Source organism: Dendrobium catenatum, unplaced genomic scaffold (assembly GCF_001605985.2).
Source record: "Dendrobium catenatum unplaced genomic scaffold, ASM160598v2 fragScaff_scaffold_530, whole genome shotgun sequence".
NCBI lineage: Eukaryota > Viridiplantae > Streptophyta > Magnoliopsida > Asparagales > Orchidaceae > Dendrobium > Dendrobium catenatum.
This window is the reverse complement of record NW_021318992.1, coordinates 162,595-187,924: the sequence shown is the minus strand read 5'-3', so window position 1 is coordinate 187,924 and position 25,330 is coordinate 162,595. Positions and strand designations below refer to the sequence as shown.

Sequence of the window (25,330 nt, the reverse complement as noted above, 5' to 3'; positions counted from 1 at the left end):
AATAATAATAATCAATAATAAAACATAATTAATTAAATTTATTCCTAATAACCTAAGGAAGTCGGGCAAGAACGAACGGGAAGGAGTCGGCTTAACAGGCATAGTGGAGTTTGATTGAGATAGGGATCGGATATGGCTATAACTAGGAGCTCGATCGGTTGCAAGCAGGGGGGCGACGGAGAGCATGTGAAAGGCTTTGTTTGGGTCAGTCGACTCCAGCTATGAGAGGGAGGTAGGGCACGAATCAGAGGAGTATAAAGAGATCGGGGGGTCTGCAATCGATTTTTTGCCGTTGGGTTACACAGGTAAGGTGAAAGCGCGGGCGTACACACACACACACACTCTCTCTCTCTCTCTCTCTCTCTCTCTCTTTCTTTAAGCTGAGAGAATTAGAAGGTGGAGTGGGGAATCGGGACAGGGAGATTGGGTCTGGCCTTTAGTTCGGCTGTTGAGGTCAAAAGGATGGAGCGACAGACCGGAAGGCTTTGAGGAAGAGCGAAAGTTGGATGGGGTTAGAGGTTTAGACGTCAGAGAAGGAGAAAGAGGCTGGGGTCGTGTGCATGGAGGAAGAAGAGTAGATATGGGAGCTTCAATTGAGTGGCGAGGAAAGAGCTAGAGAGCATTGTGGGAGAGAAGAACAGCAAATGAGATCCTTTACTCTCATTTTAATGATACACAGCAAGAGCAGTGATTGTGGTAAGCATGGGATGATTGCAAATGGCGTCGAATCACAGGGTATGGGTCGCAACTGTAGAAGAAACAAGAGCAACAATTTGGGTGAAATTTTGCTACAGGTAATGATTTTCAAGTATTTTTTTTTTACGTTTTGTCTGTTTATTTTGGCTCTAGCAGATAGGTCAACTCCTTCTAATTGCTAGTTTTAGAAGGTTAGAAATACATAGCTAGGAATTTATTTTACAACTCATTTCAAGTGGTTATGGAGCCTATGAGTAAGAAATTCATCCTTATCTAGCTTTGTTGCTTGAGAAAAATGGAAACAAATGAAGCCTATTAGCATCATCACTAACACCATTAAACTTGACTGTTGTGTGGATTTCTGAGAAGCTAGCTAAGTATAGGTTGAGATCATTAACACCAGTTCCCCCAAATTGAAAATTTTGAAGCATCTGAATTAGGAAAGGTTTCAACTCAAAATTATTGGCATGGATAGTAGGTGTACCAAGACTATGGTTAATTTTATCTATTACAGAATTGATATATTCCCTAAGAGGTTTTTGATGGTCATGATCTTGATTTAGTTCAGCCATTCCTAATGATACATTCTACTAGATTTTTTTATTTTTGTAAGGATCCTTTCAATTTCTAAGTTAAACAAAAAGGGCTCCTTGCTAGCTCTACTACATATGAACCAATCACACAAAAATTAAATGAAAAAAAATAATTTAAATAAAACTTTTAACAATAATATATATTTTTTTAATTCGTGAAACAAAAAAAAAAAAAAACATGTAGGAATAAATATGTAGCACTTTTAACAGCATAGAATAAATTTGTTCAAAAGTGTGTCACTTCTCCAACAGTATCGCCAAAAACATGATGGGTGGGCAGAGGTGCATGAAATATGCTTAGATTTTTTTATATAAATGCCCACTAAGTGATGTAATTAAACATGTCGATCAAGTAATACAAGTTATATGAGAGAGTGTCAATCCCATGAGGAAGTGTTTTGCTACAATGCAAATGTGTTAGTAGTCCCTGTTTAAGCTACAATATTTATCCTATATAATAAATATCTTGTCTCAATTCTATCTTGATGAAGAAATGTAGAAGAAAGATAAGATAACATTAGGTAAATTATTTTGGATTAATGATAGTAAATTTTCAAAGCTTTCATATGTAGACTCTGCTATATTGGTTATGAATGAGAGCTTATGGATCCTTAGATCTTTATTGGGCTTGTGAGGAAGTAAAAGGAGATTTATGGCCCTCCTATAGTTATGACTTCTCAATAGAATTTTGATCACTAAATATCCTATGGCTATTGATGCAAGAGTTTTATTTTTATACTCGCAGTTATTCTAATATTCTTCTAGAAGCAATATATCACACTATATTTTAACTCTACATATGATTATTGTATAATTTAAATTAAGAACTGTAGATATTAAAAACATCTATTAATTCATTAAAGAACAAGTTTCTATATTAGTAATTTCTATGGCTTCACATCATTAGCCTAAAACAAGTAGTTTTAGCTTACCATGGTATTAAAATAGAATAAAAGAAATTTCATTGATTGCTCCAAAAAGAGAAAAAAAGGAAAAAGTGTAAATAGATATCACTAGGATAGTACAACATCACACTTGACATTCTTATCTTCTTCAATTGCTTTCTTTCACACAATAAGGTAGGTCAACCACTTCAATTTCTATATTGTTCTCTCCTCTAATTCCCCTTAGATTATACTCTAACATAACACTACACATAAGTACTTAGAACTCACTATAATGGTAGAACCCCTACAAGAAAAGATTGAAAAACTATTTATATTAAGGACAAAAATGGACTCAGGCACTGCAACACTAACATATTAGTATTACAACATTATAATATAAACTAATGCTTAGGCACTACTTAGTGTTTGGGAGCAGTTGAAAGTTTTGAAAAATAGGTTTTTAAAAGATTTGCTTTCATTGGAAATATTTAATTCAGAATTTCAGTCTCAAAATTGAACACATCACTATAAGAGATATTTCGCCTCAGGATGTGAATATATAATTCTTAAATGGGTTCAGATAACGAAACTAAAAATTTCATCCGTGCTATAATAATCAAGTTCAATGAATGATGACATATAACCCTGAAGGCTTAACATGATGTTATATCAAGCATCTAATTATAATAGTACAAATGGGAGATCATTAATTTCATATTAAGATGCTTGATTAGAGATGATATATCTTCCAGATGGAAGGTAATATCATCTACTAATTGATGATAATGATCATTGTTGATTTAATTTTTCCAAAGAAGACTAATTGAGTTTTAAAAATTAATTATATTTTTAAAGATGTATAAGCATTCTAAATCTCCTAAGAGCGTAAGCTCTCGCAGTTAATTACATCATAGGAATGTTGAATTTCCTATGAATACTCTCGATTAAAATAGCAGTAAAAATTTTATTTGGAGAATTTTAATGAGTGATGTCAAAGAAGGTGAATTGGGAATGGATCAAAATTGAACATTTATTTTCCGAAGTCAACAGAGGAAGTGTCTGATTGAATAAATATGAGGTTTATGGTTGATCTAGTCAACCTAAGTTGGCCTGGTCAACCAGGTAAAAGAAGGGTCTTGGTTTTGTATCAATAAGTTTAAATAGTAAAGGAGTTAATCAGAAGTTATTTAATTGATTGGTAAGCTAATTTGGTCTAAAATAGCTTTTTAAACCTTTAAGGGGCATTTTGGTCAACCCTAGTTAACTTGGTCAACCAGGTCAAACCAATACTTGAGTTTGGGTCCAATGAAACCAAAAACCAAAATGATATTTTGGATTCATTGGAAGAGGTTTGAAGGGTTGGAGAGATTGAACCATGCTGAGTTTTGGCCAACAGTCTCACAATCCGCTTAAAAGGCATTTTGGACATTTTGACCCCTAGTCAATTCTGGGTCAAAAAAATGTGGGTTATGTGTAAACATGTCATATTAAAGGCTTTGGAGATGGTCAAGGGTCTTGGAGAAGGCCCCAAGTTAAAATTATATAAGGTGGAAGGTCAAGTGGCATAGGTCAAAAATATTTGAGGGTTTTGTTGTCTTTGGAAATAGATTTAGTTTTTGGAGTTAAAGATATTAGAATGAGCTTTAATGTGAAGGGCTAACTCTAAAGACATGTCTGATTAATATGCAACTGATGGATCATGAATTAGAGGTAATTTAATTGGGTTTCAAAGTTATTGAAATTTTACCCAAAAAGGTTTATGGGACTTATAGGCTTTTGGCATTAGGTTTTGAATTGAAAATCTAAGTTTGGGTTGGATTATTTAGGTTTTGGAAAATCCAAATCAATCAAAGTCAGATGAATAATTGGGATTTATTGGATAAGAACAATGTTTGATTGAAAATTAGTTTGAACTTTGATTATTTGCAGGATAAGAGTTTGGGTGAGAATTAGATTGAAGGCTGGATTGAAATTTCATTGGCGACTATATGAATGACAAGTGGACAACTATCAACCATAGGATCACCAAGTAGGATTCTAGATAGGTCCCAATGACCTTATATAAAAATGAGTACAACAAATGGTCCCCCAATATGTGTAGTAGAATGAAGTTTCACTACACATATTGTCATTAATCGAATGGAATGGTAAGATTTGTAATATTTGATCCTAATGGAAGAGGAGATCTAGCCTTAGAGAATTAGGTAGAATAATGAACTAGAGTGGTGCCACAAAGTTCATTATCCACTACTAGTGATTATAATCCTAAGGGGAGAGAAAGTCTAACCTAAAAGGAAGAGAGAACGAAGGATTAGAGTGGTCCCATGAGGGGCGTTATCCACTACTAGTGATTCTAATCAAAAGAAAATATAGTACCTAACCCAAAAGAAAAGAAAGGTAGAAGGTAGAATAGGATGGTACCAAAAAGGGTGTTATCCACCACTAGTGATTCTATACCTAAGGAAAGGCAACACCAAATATAAAGGAAAAGAAAGGTAGAACTAGGATGTTACCGCAAAGGGTGTTATCCACCATTAGTGATTCTAATCCTAAGGAAAGAGAGTACCTAACCTAAAGGAAAATAGAGTTAGAAGGTAAAACTAGGATGGTGTCGCAAAGGGCATTATTAACCATTAGTTATTCTAATCCTAAAAATATGAAGCACCTGACTTAAAGGAAAACAAAGGTAAAAGGTAGAACTAGGATGGTGCATCTAAGGACGTTATCCACTACTAGTGATTTAAATCCTAAAGAAAGGAAGTACCTGACCTAATGGAAAATAAAGGTAGAAGGTGGAACTAGAATGGTGCCGTAAAGAGCATTATCCATCACTAGGGATTCTAATCCTAAGGAAAGGCAGCACCTAACCTAAGGGAAAAGAAAGGTATAAGGTAGAACTAACATGGTACCACATGAAAGTTCATGAAGGTTGTTAAACCTTTATGAACTAGACCTAGGAAGACCAAGAGATGGGGTGAATTAGATATTTAAAAAATTCTTTAGGAAAAATGAAATTCTTTAAAAAACATTTCAAACCCATTAACGACAATCTACATAGTGGATGTGGAAATAAGAAAATTTCACAACAATGAAATAAATCAGATTTTTCAACCACACATAATTACAGAAAGCTAAAGTACATTAAATAATCAAAATGAACACCAAAGTTTATATTGGTCAACCTTACTTATGTCCACTCCTTGGAGACTCCTCTAAGTATTACACTAAGCAGTAGTGACTCTCCTTTTTCTCTATGGCAAGGTGAAGAAGCCTGTACATATGCTATTTCACCACCTCTGTGTGGCAGAGAATCATAAAACTTTTATAAGAAGAGAATATCAACTCTATTTTCACCATGCAAGTGACTGTTAGATAACCACAACTCTATTTATGTCATCCAGGTGATGGTTAGAAATCCACAACTCTCTTTTCACCCTCTAGATGATGGTTAGAGAACCAAGACTCTATTTTTACCCTTCTGGTGATGGTCAGAGAACCACGATCTTTGCTGAAGAACTTCTTCTCTAGACTCACGGAGAATCTAGGGAGACGCATGTAGACACTAGACAAGATTCTTGCTTGGAGCAACCTTGCTTAAACTTTAAAAAATCATAACTAATACAAAAAAAATCCAAATTGGGTAAATTAAAAGACATTTAACTCTAAATAAAATTTAGTGTTTATTAAAAATATTAGGTTTCCATAAGCCAATCTAAATTAAAATGTTAACTCTCTAGTCAACTTTAGTTCATTAACTAGGGCTCAAAATTTGTAAAATTCATAACTTTGCTTAGAAAAATCCAAATCTAGAAAACTTAAAGATCTTGAAGTTAGAGAGAGAAATTCCTATTAGAGAGAGGAAGTTCCATTTTCAAATTCCACAATCCCAATTTTTCATCTACAGTTTATGTAGGTTTGTAAGATAGCGGCGGACGACCACCGACCATCTTTGGCTTCGAATATGAAGGTTGGTACTACTAGTGGAATGGTTGTGCTGAACAGAAGTGATCAAGGTCGTATGACTTTTTGGTTGGATCGTGATGTAGATGAAGCATGTAGGAGGAAATCTAAAAGTGCATTAGTAATAAATTAGAATGGTTGTTTTGAATCTAATAAGATTAAACATGTTGATGGTAAGGGGAAGGGTGTAGCTTTAAATGTTGAATGTATGACACCATGTGTTTTAAAATCTACTAGATTTTCCCCATTGAATGCATTTGATCTCGAGGCTTCTTCGTCTAGAATGAAAATTTTATTTAATAGATTTAGGAATTCAAATGCAATCCATGTTGATAGTGTGATAAATGTGAATTCCCTGAGTTCGATTAATAAAAATATTTGTCGTAATAGCGATAAGCCTTCTAAGAATGCATTGGTAGAAGCTGCTTTGATTAAGGACTATAATGCATTACCTGTGAAGGATAAAATGCCTTTGAACAATATAGGAAGTAGAAGGTTGGATAATCCAAGGACTAAGAAGCCATATATTAAGTTAAATTTTAAAAAAGAGGATGTTGTTTTAACGGAAGATGGGAAAGCAGTAAAATTAGTTGAAGCTACTGAAAGTTTGAATACTAAGAGACTCGAAAATTTTGTGGTAGCCAAGGTATTTGGTAGAGAAATCTCGTCACATATAGGTCTTGCGAGTTAAGGCGGTAATGGGTTGGGTTGGTTTTTTGGTTAATTTCATTTTACTACCCTAGGGTTGGGTTGGTTTTTTGTGTTCTTTCAAGACATCGAAAGCATTGGATGGAGTTCTTTTAGGAGGTCCATGGTTTGTGAATGGTCACTTATTTGGAATGGATAAGTGGTCACCTGAGTTTTCTCCTTCTTCGATGAAATGTCTTACTTCACCTATATGGAATTGATTGCCTTAATTACCTTTGCAATGTTGGGATGAAAAAAATGTGAAAATGATTGCATCTATGGTGGGTTTTCCAATGATGTTGGATGGTAATATGTTTCAATGGGGTAGAAGAGAGTTTGCAAGAGTTTGTTTTTGTGTGAAACTAGACCAACCTCTTCCCTTGGGTGTTTGGGTGGAAGGCATGGAGGGAAGGTTTTTTCAAAAAGTGGAATATGAGAGAATTTACCCTTTCTGTTATGAATGTGGAATGGTTGGTAATGTCAAAGGTAATTGTAAGAAGGAAAACATGGTGGTGAGGAATAGTGTGGATGGTATGAGCAAGCAAATTCAAGATAGCCATGGTGATTTAGTACAAGAAATGGAGGTAAATACAACTTATGGACCTTGGGTTCATGTTAACTACAAAAGGAACAAGATGTTTCATAAAGGTGTTTCTAGTGGAAGGCTAGTTCAGATGGTATTTGTTAACAAGATTTTGAGCAACCCTGCTATTATGGAGATAGATAAATCTATTGGTTTGGTGATCAAGGAAAAGAATATTGTTGTAAATGGTGGAGTAAAGAAGATTATTGAAGATAATATGTTGGTGGAAGAGGGTGAAATTACTTTAGAATGTGAGATGGGTAATGAAAGTTTGGAAAAACTGTTAGAGTTCAGCAACTCGTCTACTATGGTGTTCAAAGAACTTGGTGATGTCAAGGTAATAAAGTCTTCACCCATCTCTTCTTCTATCAATATTTCGGTTAATAAATTTCAAGATTTGAATGATTGTGTGGAGGAAGCGCTTTGTCATGATACTCTTAGCAAGAAATATGTGAATGACATTAATAATAGTTTACCTTTGGAAAAGGAGGTTACTGTGGAAAGTATCAAGGAGATGGCAGAAGGAAAGATAGGAGCGTTGGAGAAAAAGGAGTTCAGTAGTAATAATGATGGTGCTAAAGTTAAATTAGCAAAGGAATTGAGATTGCTTGGGCTAGTTAAAATCTTACCTATGGACAAGACTGTTGATGGGAATGTTAAAATAAGAGCCAAGGGCTCTCCCCCCTTGATGGATCAATGAATGCTATTGCTTTTTGGAATTATAAAGGGGATAAAAAGAGAGAGTCTGTTCTTTACTTAAAAGAGTTTAATGTTTTTTTTTTTTTTTGTGGGCTTGGTGGAGACTAAAATCTCTTTCATAGATAGAATAGCATTTCAAAAAATGATGGGAGTGGATTGGGATTACTTTCTACATCCATCTGAAAGGTTGTCAGGGGGTATTATGGTGATGTGGAGATTTGATCTTGCTTCTTTCTCTATTGTGAAGTCTTCTAATCAATGTGTAATTGGAGACTTGGAAATGTTTAACAAAGGGACTTGGATGATTTCTACTATTGATGGTAGTAAGGAGGTTCTTAAGAGAAGGGACTTGTGGGTATGTCTTCAAGAGGTTTCTCATAGAAAAGTTCCTTCTATGATTGGTGGTGACTTTAATTATATTTTGGCTCAAGAGGACAAAAGAGGAGGTAGGAAATTTGTTTTTTCTCAAGGTTCTAAAGATATGATAAACTTTATGAATCATAATGATTTTCATGAAATTGGAGTTGTTGGACCAAGGTTCACTTGGTACAATAATAAAAGTAGTGGAGGAAGGATCTTGGAATGGTTGGATAGATGCTTGCTTAATTCGTTTGCTTTGAAGGAGATTCAAGTGGCGGTTGAGAGGCACATTGCTAGGGTGTCTTCAGATCATTTCCTAGTCATTTTAAATGTTTTTTTATTCTACTTTTAAGAAAAAGAGTTTTATGAAGTTTGAAGATATTTGGGTTTCTTTTTATGCCTCTTTGTGTATTATTTCAAAAATATGGAAAAAGTCCTATGAGGGAGATGATATGCAAATTTTAAATAAGAAATGTAAAAGAACATTAAAAGAATTGTTCTTTTGGAGTAAAGAAAAACTGAAGAACTTTTTCATTCTCAAAGATGGCCTGAAAAAGGAGGTGTTGCAACTACAAGAAGAGGAGGCTAACAAAGGAGGTCTGTCTGATGAAAAGTTTAGGCTCTTGAGAGCTAAGGTGGGTGAACTTAATGTTTACCCAGTTAGGTTGAATACTTGGTGGAAACAAAGGGCTAAGGTAAGGTGGATTGAGGAAGGAGATTCTAACTCAAAATATTTCCATACTTTTACAAATGCTAGAAGGAATGATAACTGGATTAACCATGTCAAAGGAATGGATGGAATAATGGTTGAGAATCTGAAAGAAATATAAGAGGATTTTTTAAACTATTTCAATGAGAAATGGAGGGAAAGGAATTGTTCTTTGATTAAGTGGCCTTCTCCTTGTAAAGTATTGATGATAGAAATAAGTTGAATGCTGAAATCAACACTTCAAAAATTCTAGATATTATCTGGAACTTGGCAGAGAATAAAGATCCTGTTGTGATGGAATACCTTTTTCCTTCTTCAAAACTTATTGGAATATCATTGGTGAAGATGTATGTAAATCTATCAATAAATTTCTCTCTTCGGGGTTTCTTTGTAATGAATGTAAAGAGACTTTGGTTATTTTGATTCCTAAGGTCAAAGACCTAGTTTCTCCAGCAGGATACAGACCTATTAGCCTTTGTACCTCTATTTATAAGATTACAGCTAAAGTCTTATTAAATAGATTGCAATTGGTAGTACATAAGGTTATATTAGAGGAACAGGTTGCTTTTGTGAAAGGAAGGTCAATATCGGATCACCTCCTCTTGGCTCAAGAAGTTTGTAACAAAATTAGATGTTCAAATGTAAAGAATGGTCTATTGGCAATCAAGATTGATATGGAACAGGCATATAACAGTATGTGTTGGGAAACTTTGAGACAAATGTTGAAGACTTTGGGTTTTCCTTCTAAATTTATAAATTTGATAATGGAATGTGTGAGGGATCCAATGTTCTCCATTATGATTAATGTAAGAAACTTAAAGTGGATTAAGGGAAGATGTGGTTTTTGGCAAGGATGCCCACTTTCTCCCTTATTATTTATTTTGTGCTCTCGATTACTTTCTAACTCATCTTTAAATGAAGGCATGGATGTTGGTATCAAATTATCACCAAATGTACAAAAAAATTTACATCTCTTGTATGTAGATGATATTCTACTTTTTTCATATGCTAAGTTGAAAAATATCAAAATAGTGAAGAAGTTTATCTTTGATTATTGCAAGTGGACTAGACAAATGGTAAAATTTCAAAAGTCGTTAATGTTGATGGGAAAAAAATATAGGGAGTACAAAGAAGAAACAAATCTCAAAGTTGTTAAACATTAAGGTGGTTGAGGAAATAGATTATTTGGGAATTAAGGATTCTTTAAGAAGGATGTCGAAATCTTATTTTCAACATTTTTTGGATAAAGCCACCAAAAGGCTTAATGCTTGGGGAAATAGATTCAACTCGCTTGCAGGAAGGATAATCTTGATGAAAATAGTTTTTCTTGCTCTCCATTTATTTCTATCTTCACATTCATTGGTTCCCTTGAGTATTTTTAAAGAGTTTGATAAGATTTGTAGAAATTATATTTGGAATAAGCATGATGGATCTCACGGGCTTCATTTTGTGGCTTGGAATGTCTTGTGTAAACCAAAGGAGCATGGAGGATTGGGTCTTTATTTAGCTGTGACTAGAGTGGGGATGTTAAGAGAAATATTTGCTTGGAATCTATTAGACAATCCGAATTCTTTACTTAATTAGAACATTTTGGCTAAGTATGGGAAATGCTAGTGGGAATGTGACGGGAAGAAGAGTTCTTTGCCTACATGGAGGATTGTAATTGATTGGTGGAATTCTCTTAAAGGGGTCTTAAGGTGGATTATTTCTTCAGGTTCTTTGATTGATATTCGGAAGGATATGTGGATCCTTGATAAAAGCATAGAGAAATGGCCTACGCTTGTAGCTAATTAGGAGGAACACAAAGTTACTCTAGATTCTATCATTGTTAATAGAGCTTGGAAATCCCCTAAACTAAATTAGTTCTTTGGAGAAGAACTTGTAAACTTGATCAGCAAAATTGATATACTTCATAACTTGGAGGAAGATAGGATGTACCTAAAGTTTAACTTGTCTGGCAAATTCATTTCAGCATTTGTTTCAGATTTCTGGAATATTGAAGATATGCTAGAAGTATATGATCCATGGTTCTACAAGCCTAAACTCAATCCTCGGGTTAAAGTGTTTATTTGGCATTTATGCAAGAATGTGATTCCCACAGTAGATTTTTTGTTTTATTGAAGAGTTACTGAATCTAATCTTTGTCCAAGAGGCTGCCTTAAAGTGGAAAACATTGATCATTATATAGCTACATGTTTGAAACTGCTGCAGGTTATAAGTTTGTTGAATGCATGGGGATTTATGGTGCTATTTTTAAGTTCTTTCTCAGACTGTATGAAAAACCTAAAAATGATTTCGGTTAGGAATCCATTAATTGCTAAGATGTATTTAACGTTGATGCTATTTTCATGGAACAATAGAAACAAAGTGAAGCATGGTGATGTGGAAGAAAGTGTTGTTGTTTTAGTGTCCAAAGTTATTAGTTTTATGGCTATTTCACATAAAGACAAAATCATTTAGGGTAACTAGGGTACTAATTAGTCCTATGAACTGTCTAATTCTTGGCACCCTCCTTCTCCCAAATGGTTTAAAATAAATATTGATGGATCTCTATATAAATCAAATAAAGATGGAATTTGTGGAGTGGTTAGAGATTATAAAGGCAAATTTTTATTGGCCTTTGGTTGTGGTTATGTTCATTGAGATAATGCACATTTGGAGCTATTGGCTTTCAAATCACTGAGAAATGTTATTGAAGAGTGGATGTTTGAGGTAAATGGTATCATCATTGAAGGGGATAATTGGAATGTCATCAACTTTCTCCATAAATTGTATAGTATACAGGAGAAGAGGATGGAAGGACATTTAGATGAAGAACTATTATTCATGAAGATATTCAATAATGTGTTATTTAATTTTGTTAATCATCATTGTAATAAGTTAGCTAACTATTGTGCTAACTTAGCTTGTAAGTATAACTTTAGTTGGGATATTTTTAGTTAGAATAATATTACTCGTTCCTTTGTTGCTCTGAGTGTGATAGGTTTCCTTTTGGTTGAGTAGTTTGTATCTAAGTATTTCTTTCTTATTAATGCATTTTGAATTTCTTCTCAAAAAAAAAAAAAAAAAAAAAAAAAAAAACTCAAAGTCTATTTACTCCTTGTAAGATATAATATTTAATAACAATATTGGAACCCTAAAACCTAACTTATTTCTAAAAGTGACCTTTTGGACACCCTTAACATAGCGGGTAGGATGACCCCGAACCTTCTTAAATTTGTTAAGTTAACTTTAACTTCAAAGAATATTAACCTAAGTATTAAAATGGATTAAACTACTTAATTAACTAAAATTAGCCACAATTCATTAATACTTAAACCTTAACTAAACTTCCCCTTTTGACTTTCAACCAAGCCAAGCACAAAGTAACTTGAACTAACTACCCGATATAGGACCTATCCCAAGCCACACAGCCTATTACACACATATAGAATTATTTTCTAGGGCACCACTTCTAGCTCTAGGTGAGGCTAGTGTTTTACTTTTTGCTTCTATGATCGCTCTAGCATGTGGCACCTATGTTGTTTATTTTGATTTGCTATAAGTGTTTATTTTATTATTATACTTTCCTTATATGTGATGTGATTGATTGTGGATTAGATCTAGCCCTAGGCTAGGGATGATTTATACTAATTCAATCTTATGTAGGTGGCCATTCTAATATAGCACTAAAATGAAAGGGAGCAAAAATTATTTAGCTTTTAAAACTAACAATGGTTTTTTGTTGATGCTTCAGAAATTGTTAAGCCCCCCTTCAAATTAAAAGAGTGTGGTCAAGTGTGTTTACTTTTCTACATATATATAAACTATGTGGGATGTTACATATTAACTGCTTGGGATTTTCTATTAGGATAACCTTGCAGGTTGAGTTTGAGTCTATATTTCTCTTTTTAAAATAATGTAATTTGTAATTAATATTGAGTTGAGAAAGCTTTTAAAAGTATGGAATTTCAAACACTAGGTATCCAAAGTGAAAAATAAAGGCACTTCATAGGAAATTATTTATTCATTTGGGTACCCTTTTAAAGGACAAACCATACAAAGACCGAAGGAAGATGATCTAAAGACATGAAGATGAAGACTTGAAGAAGAAATGCCTTAATTTTAAGACTTCCACCATTCTATAGGATTAGAATCCAGGTTGTCATTGGCGCTTGACCACTATTACTTTTTTACAAACTCTAGGTTGTACTTATATAACACTTTCCATGGACTTTCTTTTATACTCTGTCTAGTTTTATTTATATTGATGTGTTTACTGTTATTTGCACCATAAAAATTGCTAGCTTTTTTTTAGATTTTTTTCTTGCATATGTGTGGCTTGATCTCGCTAGGATGTTTAGGGATTTTCTACTTGTAACTAATATCTAAAATTTAAAAATTAAATAACATAGAAACTTAATGATTTAGGAAATATCAAAAATAGTCTGGGGTCACATGTATATTAATGCATTCTTCTCTCTCCTTCTTTAAGACACTTCCCCGCCTGTGGGTATAGGCCGGATAATCTGACTTATGAGGATGAGGTGCTGGATCTTGGGAAGTCTAGTCTTTTTAAAAAACTATTTTCTAAACCTTTTTTTTTTAAATTTCAAGCATTCATGAGTTGAATCCTTTTAACAGCATATATTGCATTAGTAACCAATTAATTAAAATTTAATTCTATTTGCTCTAGGAGCATTCACCCTTTATAAGTCCAATGCCAATTAGGAAACTCTATAGAAGTTGGCCTTACTTCCAAAAACTCAGCCTCCTACACATCTTTCATAAAGACTATACATCATGGAATTTATTCTCTAAACTAAACTGAAAGATAATTTGAATTATTATCTTGAAATAAAAATTGAGAATTCATAAGGGACAATATATATCTTATCACATATGCTGGGATATAGAAAGGTATAACCCAACATATGATAATAAGATGCAAAGGCCACCTATGACTTAAAAAGATTCAAATTTTTATTATATATGCTAGGTACAAAAGGATGTTATAGTATAACATATAACAATTATAATTAAAATAAATTTAAGGATTTTGGACATGAGTTGAGATTTCAAAATTGAGGGATTTTCTTTGAACTTTGAAACTAAGAAATGTTGAATTTCATTCAACCTGAGGTTTACAAATTTGATAGGAAAAATCTTAAACCAACTAGCCTGACACTCCTCTCACCCCACCAATTGATGATTGAAATTAATAGGAAATGGGGCCAACATCTAGAGCAGATCCTAATTGGCTCTTTAACTTATGATGGGTAATTTGATGATTAAAATTAAAAATACAATAAAAATTTTAGATATTTTAATTTTGTTATGATGCAATGAATGCTAGTTGGCTCAATAAATACTTAAATCAGAATAAAGAAATTTTAAAATTATATTTAAACAATAAGTTTTCCCTAAGGAATATATAACTTGCTCTTGACAGGCCTATACTCTAAAAAGTCAGGTGGAATGCTAGAACCCGCAAGCAGGGAGGTGCCTAACAAGAAAGAGAAGATTCAAAATGAATGCATGTGAACTCTTAGTGATCTGAGCTTACTTCTTAAAGTAGTTAGATTTTCTATATTATCATAAAAATTTTAATTAAATTAAAGTAGAATATTTTTTTTCATACCCTCACGAGCCTCTGATTATTCCAGGTGAAAACAAAATATGACATGTAAGAAATAAAGCTAGAAAAACATATCATTTCTACTACAAAATCAAATTAAATAATTTAATTAATTAAATTAAATACTTAAATTTAATGTCCATGTGGCAAGTCCCACTTAACATTATAACCCAAGGTCTACAAGAAAATTAAACTAGTTAGGTAGCACTAATAACAAGCTCAAATTTCTTACCTAAGACATAAGTGACTTTTAGAATGGGATTCTTCTCATTCTTCAATTCTTCATTCTTCTCTGGACTCCTTGGATCTGTTAGGTCTGGATATCCAAATGAAAGAAACTCCACCTTAAATGGCATGTTTTTTTTTTTTCTTTTGATTCTCAAAGTATCCTAATTTGGATATCCAAATAAAGAGGGACTCTCCCCTAGGGGATGTTACCCTTCTCTTTGAATCCCATATTGGATATTCAAAATACCATCTCAAAACACTTTTACATCACTTGTACAACTCAAATACATTTAAATTTCATTGAATGAAAATTAAAATCTAGACTCAAATAACCTATAGGGTTATCCTACATAATCAACATTTAAATAATCCCAAGTAATTATATATGAAAATTAAAGTAGTCAAACCAGCCACACTTGACCAAGCTCTTTTAACTTTAAAAGGGGACTTGGCATTTTGTGCAGTGCCTTCATAAAATATTATTAATTGAAAGTTTAATTTATTTTATTTTCCCCCTTTAATTTTATGCCCTATTTGAGCATATCCATCTGCATAAGATTACATTAGAATTTAAATCATCTCTAACCTAAGGGTAAATCTAACACCCATCACATCAATACACATATTGTAAAAATAAAAAAAATAATCACATCAATTTATACTAGCAACTAGTATGTAGTGAAAACTCGAAAAGCCTAACACACAATAGAAAAGTAAACACCAACTTAGTCTAAGACTAGAGTTACTTTTCATAGAAAACTTTCTAAAGTGTGTGAGGTGGGCTTTGTGGTTTGGATACGTCATATATAAGATAATTAGTTTACGTTGTTTGATATTCTGGTTGGTTGAAAGACTTAAGGGAAAATTTAATTAAAGTTTAAGTATTAATGATTTAAAACTAAATTTAACTATATTTTAAAGGTTAAATAGCTACCACCTTTGTTGCTCACTGGGGCTGTGAAGTTCATCTTCCTTGGGGCTAAGTTAATAGCCTCGTAGGCCCGAGTTACCTAGTGGTAATCGATATAATTATATGAATTAAATTGATAAAGGTTTGAAGGTTGATGAATATAATTAGAATTGATTTAGTTGATATATTTTAAGGTTATATTAAGGTTTTTTAGATTTTTAGATCAATTATTAAATTTTTAGAATTATTTAAATTATTTAAATGCATTAATTAAAGGGTTCATAATATAACTTTTGCATAAAGATAATTATAGAAAGTTAATATTTTTCTTAATTAAATTCCCTAAGATGAGTAATTAGACTATAAGTTTATTGGAATTATATTGTTTTTACATTTAATTATAAATGTTTGAAGTTTTAACTAAAAGTTGACCAAAAAGTTACTTTCCAATTTTAAATTATTTTTAGTGGTTCAACTTTTTATTAATAAATATTAAACCCCAAATAAGGTCCAATGCATTTGAGTTTGCTCAATTTGAAAACTTTTTAAATTCATTATGGTTTTTAAAAGTTTGGGTATTTATTTAAATTATTTAATTGATTTAATAAAATGATTTAATGATTTAAATTCCAATGAACTCCAAACTTCTTGAAATCGCCTCGAAAGATTAGAAATATTCTAAGGAGGTACTCTCAAGTGTTTGAGAATTTTTTAGAAATTTTAAATATTTTTAATTAATTAAATTAATTAAATATTAGATTTTAATTAAATTTAAATTAAGATTGAATTTAAAGTCTAGTCATGGGGCTTTTATTTTTCTTGGATTAATGGTTAATTTTAGATATTATATGTAATTCTTGGATTTAAATTTTATTTATTATAATTTTTAAAAGTTTAAAATTTAATTAAGGGTTCAATTTTAAGTTAATTAATTAAGTGGCTAAATAGTTTTGAAAACAACTAAGAAATTTCCCTTAGGATAAGGATGTCATTAAGTTAAAGTGTCAAAAGTTTCATTCTTAATTGGCATGAATTTTAATTTCTAAAATTAATCTATATTTTTAAAGATATGTCTTTAATTTTGTCCTTAAATGCCTCTAGGTTGGGTAGATTTAAATCAATATCTCTTTAACCCTTAGTCAAACATTAATAAAATATAATCACACCATTCAAATCCTAGATCTAGAAGAGCATAAAACTAGGTGTAGGTATACATCATATACATGCAAGAATTAAAGGTAATTAATATAGATAATATTTTGATTAGTGAATAGTTATATAGATAATATAACTATTCACTAATCCTTCCACATGAAATTTGTTTATATAGGCTCAAGCTATATTTAAAGTTCCAAGATTACCCTCAAGGCTAAAAAAATTTAACATATATAATTTCAAATTTAATTTTTATATTAGAAAATACCTCAATTTTATAATTTTAAAAAATTAAAGGTAATATCAAAACAAATTTTGTAAATACCTAAATAATATGAAAATAATTTAAAATGAAATTTTATGATTCTTGAAAATATTTAAGTAAAACATTATTAAATATTTAAATATTTAAAATTATTTAAATTATGTCAAATACCATAAATTAATTTTAAATTAAAATTAAAATATCTAAAAATAATTTCTATTTATTTTAAAAATAATTTAAAATAAACTTTTATTTTTAAAATATTTAATTTAATATTCAATTAAATATTAATTAAATATTAAAAATAATTAATAATTAGAATTATTTATAATAAATTTTGTTTTTAATTTTGTATATTTTAAATTTAAATAAATAAAATTTTAAAAAGAATTAATATATTATATTAAATTTTTTAAATTTAATTTGAATTTGTTATGAATTTTAAAAGTTTTCAAGTATTTAAATATATTTAAAATAATTTAAAAATAATTAATATTCAAAATAATTTTTAAGATAAATTTAATTAAATTGAAGATTTTAAAAAATTTAAATTTATTTTAATTTTTATTAGTTTTCAAAATTTTTTTGAATTTAATTTTAAAAATATTTATACATAATTTATATTAAAATATTTTAAAATTATATAAAAATTTAATCTATATCTTAAATTAATTTTTAATGTTAAATTATAATATTTTAAATAATTGTTTAATTACCTAAAATATTTTAAAATAGACTTATGAATTTTTTAAAAAACATAAATATTTATTTAACAAAATTTTAACTCACTGCTTAAGTATTTAAATAATATGATTTACTTAAATTATATTAAATATTTTGAATTGAATTTAAAATTTAAAAAAATTTAAAATATGCTATATAAATTAATTAAAATATTTGAAATACAATTTTGGATTTTAAAATAATTAATTTAATATTTTTATAAGATAATAGTTAAATATCAAATACTTGAAATTTAAAATCATTTAAGTTATATGAAATATTTTTAATTTTGAAATTAATTTTAAATTAAAATATAGAAAATTCAAAAAATTTTGATATAATATATTGACTTTTTTTTATGAAAATTGAATTTTTAATATTTTTTTGAGAAATTTTCTTCTAAGTAAATATATTTAAAGTAATTAAAAACAATCAGTACAACGATAAAAACAACAATAACAACAAGCCTTTATCCCACTACGTGGGGTCAGCTAGTTGAATCCTTTTTCTCCATTGTGTCTTAGTAAATGTAAAATTCTTGTTTAAATCTAATAAAGAAAGATCATTTCAAATATTTTCTAACCAAGTTTTTTTTGGTCTACCTCTACCTTTCTTAATATCAGTCAAATATAATACCTAAACTTTTCTAACTAGGTCATTGGAAGGCTGTCGTTTAATGTAACGAAACCATCTAAGGCGGCTCCCTCTAATCTTATCTTCCATTGGCGCTACTCCAACCTTTTCATGAATATGCTCATTTCGTATCATATCTCTGAGGGTAAAGCCACTCATCCACCTGAGCATCCTCATCCTTGCAAAAATTAACTTTGTATTATGCTTCTCTTTTAATGGCTAACATTCAACACCATAAAGCATTGCAGTTCTCGCCACCATCTTATATAATTTTCCTTTAAATTTGAGGGGGACTTTTCTATCACATAACAAGTCTGATGCATTCCTCCACTTTGACCATCCAACTTGAATTCTACTGATAATATCTCCATCTTTTTCACCATCACTTTAAATAATAGATCCAAGATAGCTAAAATGTGTAATGTTATTAATGAATTGATAGTCTAAAGTTACAATCCCCTCACTTGGTTTATTACTACTAAAATTACACTCCATATATTCAATTTTATATCTACTAGAGTGAAAACCTTTAGACTCTAAGGTTGACCTCCATAATTCAAGTTTACCTTCAACTCTCTCTCTTGAATAAGAAGAATAATATCATCAACAAAAAGCATACACCAAGGCACATCCTCTTATAAATGTCTAGTGAGAACATCAATGACTAAAGTAAAAAGATATGGGCTTAAGGCTGATCCTTCATATAATCCAACAAAAATAAGAAAATACTTAGTCAAACCACTTTGTTTTTAACACAAGTAATAGCTCTTGCATACATTTCATTAATGATTTGAATATAAGCATCATAAACTCCTTTCTTCTCAAGAACTCTCCATAGCACTTCACTTGGAACTTTATCGTATGCTTTCTCTAAATCAATAAATATCATGTGTATAACCTCCTTATTCTCTCTATATTCTCCATCAAACATCAATAAATGTATGGCATCAATAATAGACCTACCCGGCATGAAGCCAAATTTATTTTGAGAAACATCAATATCACATTGCAACCTATACTCTAGAACTTACACCCATATTTTAAAAGTATGACACATTAAAGTAATTCATGAATAATTTGCACAATCTTGTGCATCACCTTTTTTCTTAAAAATAGAAATTAATACACTCATTCTCCACTCATCTGGCATCTTTTGAGCCTTCAAAATATTATTTAAAAGTTTAGCAAGCCAGCAAAATTCCTTCATCTCCTAATCATTTCCACGCCTTTATTGGGATATCATCAGGTCCAACAGCTTTTCACACTTCATTTTCATTAAATCCTCTCTAACTTTTGTTTTACTAATACGTCGATCAAAATATAAATATTTTTTTTTATGGTTCTAAGGTCAATAAATTCAATTGTATTTTCACATTTTTCATTAAAAAGTTTAGCAAAATATCTCATCCACCTTTGTTGAATATCATCTTCTAAGAAAAGTACTTTTTAATTTTTATCCTGAATAAACTTCATTTGAAATGAATCCTTACGTGTATATATCTTTCACCGTCCTTAGTATCTAATCTATTATAAAAATCATTAAAAGCTAAGATCTTTGCATCACATATTGCTTTCTTAGATTCCTTACGTGCCTCTTTATATCTTTCCCAAATATCAAAAATTTTATATCTAAACTAATTTTTATTACAAATCTTCATATTTTTTATCTTCTCTTGTTTATTTGGATTCTACCATCAACTATTTTTATAATTAGGAGCTTTTCCCTTTAAAATTCCAAGAAGATCTTTTGTAATATTCTTAATATCACTAGTCACTTTTCCCACATAACATTAACATCCTCAGGCACAGATAAAATATTACTCTCAAAAATATTTTTGTTATTATTCTTTAAATGCCCCAATCTAATCCTAGAATATCATTTTACTTTATTTTTAATTTTTTGTCCCTTTATCTGAAAGTCCAAAACTAATAATCAATATTGGATACATAAATTTTTACTCATAATAACTCTGCAATCTTTATAATCTAAATGATCTAATTTTCTTATAAGAAAATAATCAATATTAGTTTTACTATATATATTCTTATAATTGATGAGAGCTCATCTCTTTTCTTAAAAATGGTATTAACAATTAAAAAATCATAAGCTAAAGAAAAATATAATATGGTCTTACCTTTTTCATTTGTTGTTTCAAACCCATGGCAACCATGAATACTTTTAAAATCATCTACCTCTCTACCAACATATCTTTCTAAATCTCCTCTAATAGTGAGAGAAGTTGTGGGATTCTAGTGACAGAAGCTACGGGATTCTAGTGAGAGAAGATGATTTTCAAAAAATCATTTGGCGGTGAAGTAACTGTGACCAATGGCGACAGATGATCATTGCTAAATGGAGCCGATTATCCTAGTGGAGTTTGTCACTCTTCTTCTGATGTGCAAAAATGATTTTTAAATAACAAATCTCCCCTTGTGTCCAAAGATTCCAATTCAGGAATCATCTCAAAGACTGGAAATAATGGAGCAAGGCTTTCTTCAATTTATACAAAACCATTGGTGATTAATGAAGGAGGATTGATGAATGCAAAACCTTTACCAGTGATTGGCAAATGTAAAGGAATTGTAATCTCATAAGATGTTACAAAGAGCTCAAAGGCAATCAAATTTCATAAGTTTATCACGTCTATGTTGACGGATACATTGGAAGATTATTTGAAAGATGCTGGAATTCAGGAGAATTCAGATAAAGATATTAATTATAATAACAATGTTGGGAATGAGAAGTCTGCAAAGGAGGTAGATTTGAATAGGGTTTGAATGTGTGATTCGGCTATAAAAGGTCCTACTATTACAAATGTTACTGATGCTGGAGTTTGTTTTACTAAAGAGCCAATTGGGGATACCTTAATGAATGTTTGGCAGAAGAAATCCCATAAAAGAATTTTTTATTCAGATTGGGACTTTGGGAATTGTCTTTCTGAAGATTGAATGATGGTACAGTTGTATGAAGAAAAAGTGTCAGAGAACACCAAAGCATTGTAGAAGGCGCTGGAGGTTAAAGTTTTTGGAGAGAATATATCATATTTCATTGTTAATACTGAATTAAAAAGGCAATGGTCTCAAATTGGCAAGTTCAATTTAACTTGGCTTGGCAATGGCTGGTGCTTGTGTTTATTTGAAAATGAGGAAGCTGTGGAATCTATTCTTGCTAATGGGCCCTGGTATGTGAAGGGGAACATTATTGGTGTGGATAAGTGGAGCCGATCATTCTCTCCAAATTTTTTGAAAGGTTTGACAGCACCTATATGGTTAAGAATGCCAAACTTGCCACTTCATTGTTGGGACCCTATAAATGTTTGTAGGATTGACTCAAAGGTTGGAAAACCTTTTTTTTAGATGAAAATATGTTTCAATGGGGGAGACGTGAATTTGCAAGAATTTGTGTTCACATCAAATTTGAAGAATCTCTGCCACTTGGAGTTTGGGTAGAGGGAAGATCCGAAAAATTTTATCAAAAAATTGAATATAAAAGGGTTCCCAACATTTGTTTTGGTTGTGGTAAGATTGGTCATGACCAAATCATTTATCATGAGAAGGTAGTTGTGATGTCATCAAAAAGTTCAGGTGAGAATGAATGCTATGTCAAGGATCCCTATTTTATTTCGATTAAAGAAAAAACTTTTGAAGCTGATACAGATGAAAGTAGTGGCTATGGACCTTGGATTCGTGTCAGCTGTAGAAGGAAAAATTTAAATGTGAATGGTTTTCGTGGAAAGAAGATTGGTGTTGATAAAACTTCAATCAAAAATAATTTTAATCAGTGGACAAGGAAGGAACTTAGGAAGAAGAATGTTGATGGTGCTGGAACTGCTGACAAAGAAAGGGGAGTATAACCTATTGATAAGATGGTTTCTAAACAAGATACAGATAATTCTCTAAAACTTATAGAGTCTGGAGTAATTACTAAAGCCTTTCCAGAGGAAAACAAATTTTCTATTCTGAGTAATCTAGTGGAGGAAGAGGTAATGCAGACTGTTGAAAATGCCAAGGATGGGACTGTGGCTAGGGAAGGAAAAGGTGAGACAGAAGTTGCTAAACCTTTTTCAATTACGAAGGTGGATAAAGGAGATTGTTCTCCTAAGGCCTGGGATGGGAATAAGAAAGAAGAGTTCAATGAAGGAGGTTCTTCCAACATTAAGATTAAGCTATCCAAGGAGCTTAGAAGTCTTGGTCATATAAAGCTGTTGCCGAGAGGAAAGAAATTAGAGAATGAGTTGAAGGAGAAAAAGGAGAGTTCTTCCCTTTTTGTCTCATAAATGGCTTCAATCATGTTTTGGAATTGTAGAGGAGCTAGAAAAAAGCAGGCTTCTCTATATTTGAAGGAGGTGGTGAAAAACAACAAGGTGTTTTTTGTGGGGCTTTTGGAAACAAAGTCTCAAACTTTAGCAAACCTAAAATTGACAGCCTTATTGGCAATGAATGGGATTTTGTTCAAGTACATGATGTAGGTTTATCTAGAGGAATCATGATATTATGGAAGATCAAATTAGCTTCCTTTACTTGCTTATTTTATTCAAATCAAGTTGTCATAGGGGATATTGAAATCATGAAGATGGGGAAGTAGAGAGTAGCCACGGTTTATGGTTGTAGAGAAGTGGCTCAAAGAAGACTTCTATGGGAAAAGCTGGAGGAATTTGGTTCTAACAGTAGTCCCATAATAGTTGGGGGTGATTTTAATTGTATTTTTGGCTAAGGAAGACAAGAGAGGAGGAAGAACATTTTAGTTTTCTCAAGGAGCTAGAGAAATGAGCTCATTCTTAGCAAGATGTGACCTTCATGAAGTAAATATTGTTGGACTAAGGTTCAGTTGGTGCAATAACCAAAATGGCAATGATAGAATCTTGGAGAGGTTGGATAGATGTTATGTTAATCATTTGCATTAAAGAACAAACGGTTGTCGGTGAGGCATTTATCAAGTGTTACATCAGAGCATTGCCCAATCCTATTGAACTTCATGGAAGTAAACTTTTCATCCGAAAAAATCATATGGTTTGAGGAAGTTTGGGCTTCATATCCAGCTTTAGTTGGAGTGGTTAAAGTAGCTTGGGGCAAGAAGCAAGTGGAGATTATGCTGAAGCATTGAATTATAAATTTCAAAGAACTCTTAAGGCTCTCTTTTACTGGAGTAGAGCTAAATTCAAACAGTTTGATCAGCAAAGAGTATTCCTAAAGTCAAAAATTCTAGAATTATAGACTAAAGAATTGAAGGTTGGATGGCTGACAAAAGAGGAAGTCTTCATCCTTCGGTCACATATTGGAGAATTGAATATAGTTCTGGCTCGGATGAACACATGGTGGAAGCAAAGAGCGAAGGTAAGGTGGATGAAGGAGATAGACACTAATTCTAGCTTCTTTCACTCTTATGCATCAACAAGGAAGAATTTAAACTGCATTTATAAAATTAAAAGTGAAGATGGGTCCATTACTAAAGATCAAAATCAAATTTATAAAATTTTTCAATGGGAAATGGAAAAAAAGAGAAGGATATCTGGATGGTTGGACTTGTCCCAATAAGTTGATTAATGAGGAGGATAGAGAATGGTTATTCAGAGTGCTTTCTTTGGAAGAATTGGAGATGGTAGTATTACAAACAATTGATAGCATATATGCTCCTGGAAATGATGGGGGTTTCTTAATCCTTCATGAAATCATATTGGAACATAATCAAGAAGGATTGTTGGTATGCGATTAACTAGTTCTTTAATCTGGGAAGAATGAATGTTGAATTGAAAGAGACACTTTTGGTTCTCATTCCAAAGGTTGTGGTACCTACAATACTGAGTCATTATAGACCTATTAGTTTTTGTAGGTCTATTTACAAGGTGGTAGCAAGAATTTTATTGAATAGAATGAAACTGATGATTCAAAAGGTGGTGTCGGTGGAGTAAGTTGCATTTATCAACGGAAGATCTATGGGGGATCATATTCTAATGGCACAGGAGGCTTTTCAAAAATTCAGGAGTTCAAGATCATCAAAAGGTTTGTTTTCATTTAAAGTTGATTTGGAACAAGCTTATGATAGCATGAGTTGGAATACTCTAAAAAGTGTTTTAGAAGACTTTGGGTTTTTGGAGAAATTCTCTAGGTGGTTAATGGAATGTGTGGAATTTCTGAGATTCTCCTTACTCATTAATGGTAAGATTTCTAGCTTGATTCATGCTGAGAGTGAATTTTGATAAGGGTGCCCTCATTCACCCTGTCTATTCATTTTATGTGCTCTGTTGTTTATAAACCGATTCAAGCAAAATGAGGCAGCAATAGGTATCCAAATTGGTAGGAATTTGCCAAAGGTTTCACATCTTTTATATGCAGATGACATCATTATCTTCTCACATGCTAACATTAAAGAAGTTAGATAAGTCAAAGAGGCAATTACAAATATCTTTAGATGGACAAGGCAGAGGATCAATTATGAAAAATCAATTATGTTGTTCGGTAAACATGTTAAGAGAAGGAAGAGAAAAGATGTTGAAAGAATAATGGGTTTTAAACTGGTTAAAGAATTCATGTATCTTGGAGTTAAAATGGCATTGAGAAGGTTAAAAGCTATAGACTTTCTTTTCATTGCAGAGAAGGCTATGAAGCTCATGGCGATATGGGGTAG

At 31.5% G+C, this 25,330-nt stretch overlaps 1 long non-coding RNA gene across 1 annotated transcript; it reads left to right on the top strand.

The window, feature by feature from the left end:
- The first annotated feature begins 82 nt into the window (after positions 1 to 82).
- On the top strand, positions 83 to 13,453 carry LOC110111978. Its single transcript, XR_002304977.2, has 2 exons — positions 83 to 794; positions 13,136 to 13,453. It is a non-coding gene; the product is annotated as an uncharacterized LOC110111978 (long non-coding RNA).
- The last annotated feature ends 11,877 nt before the right edge of the window (positions 13,454 to 25,330 follow it).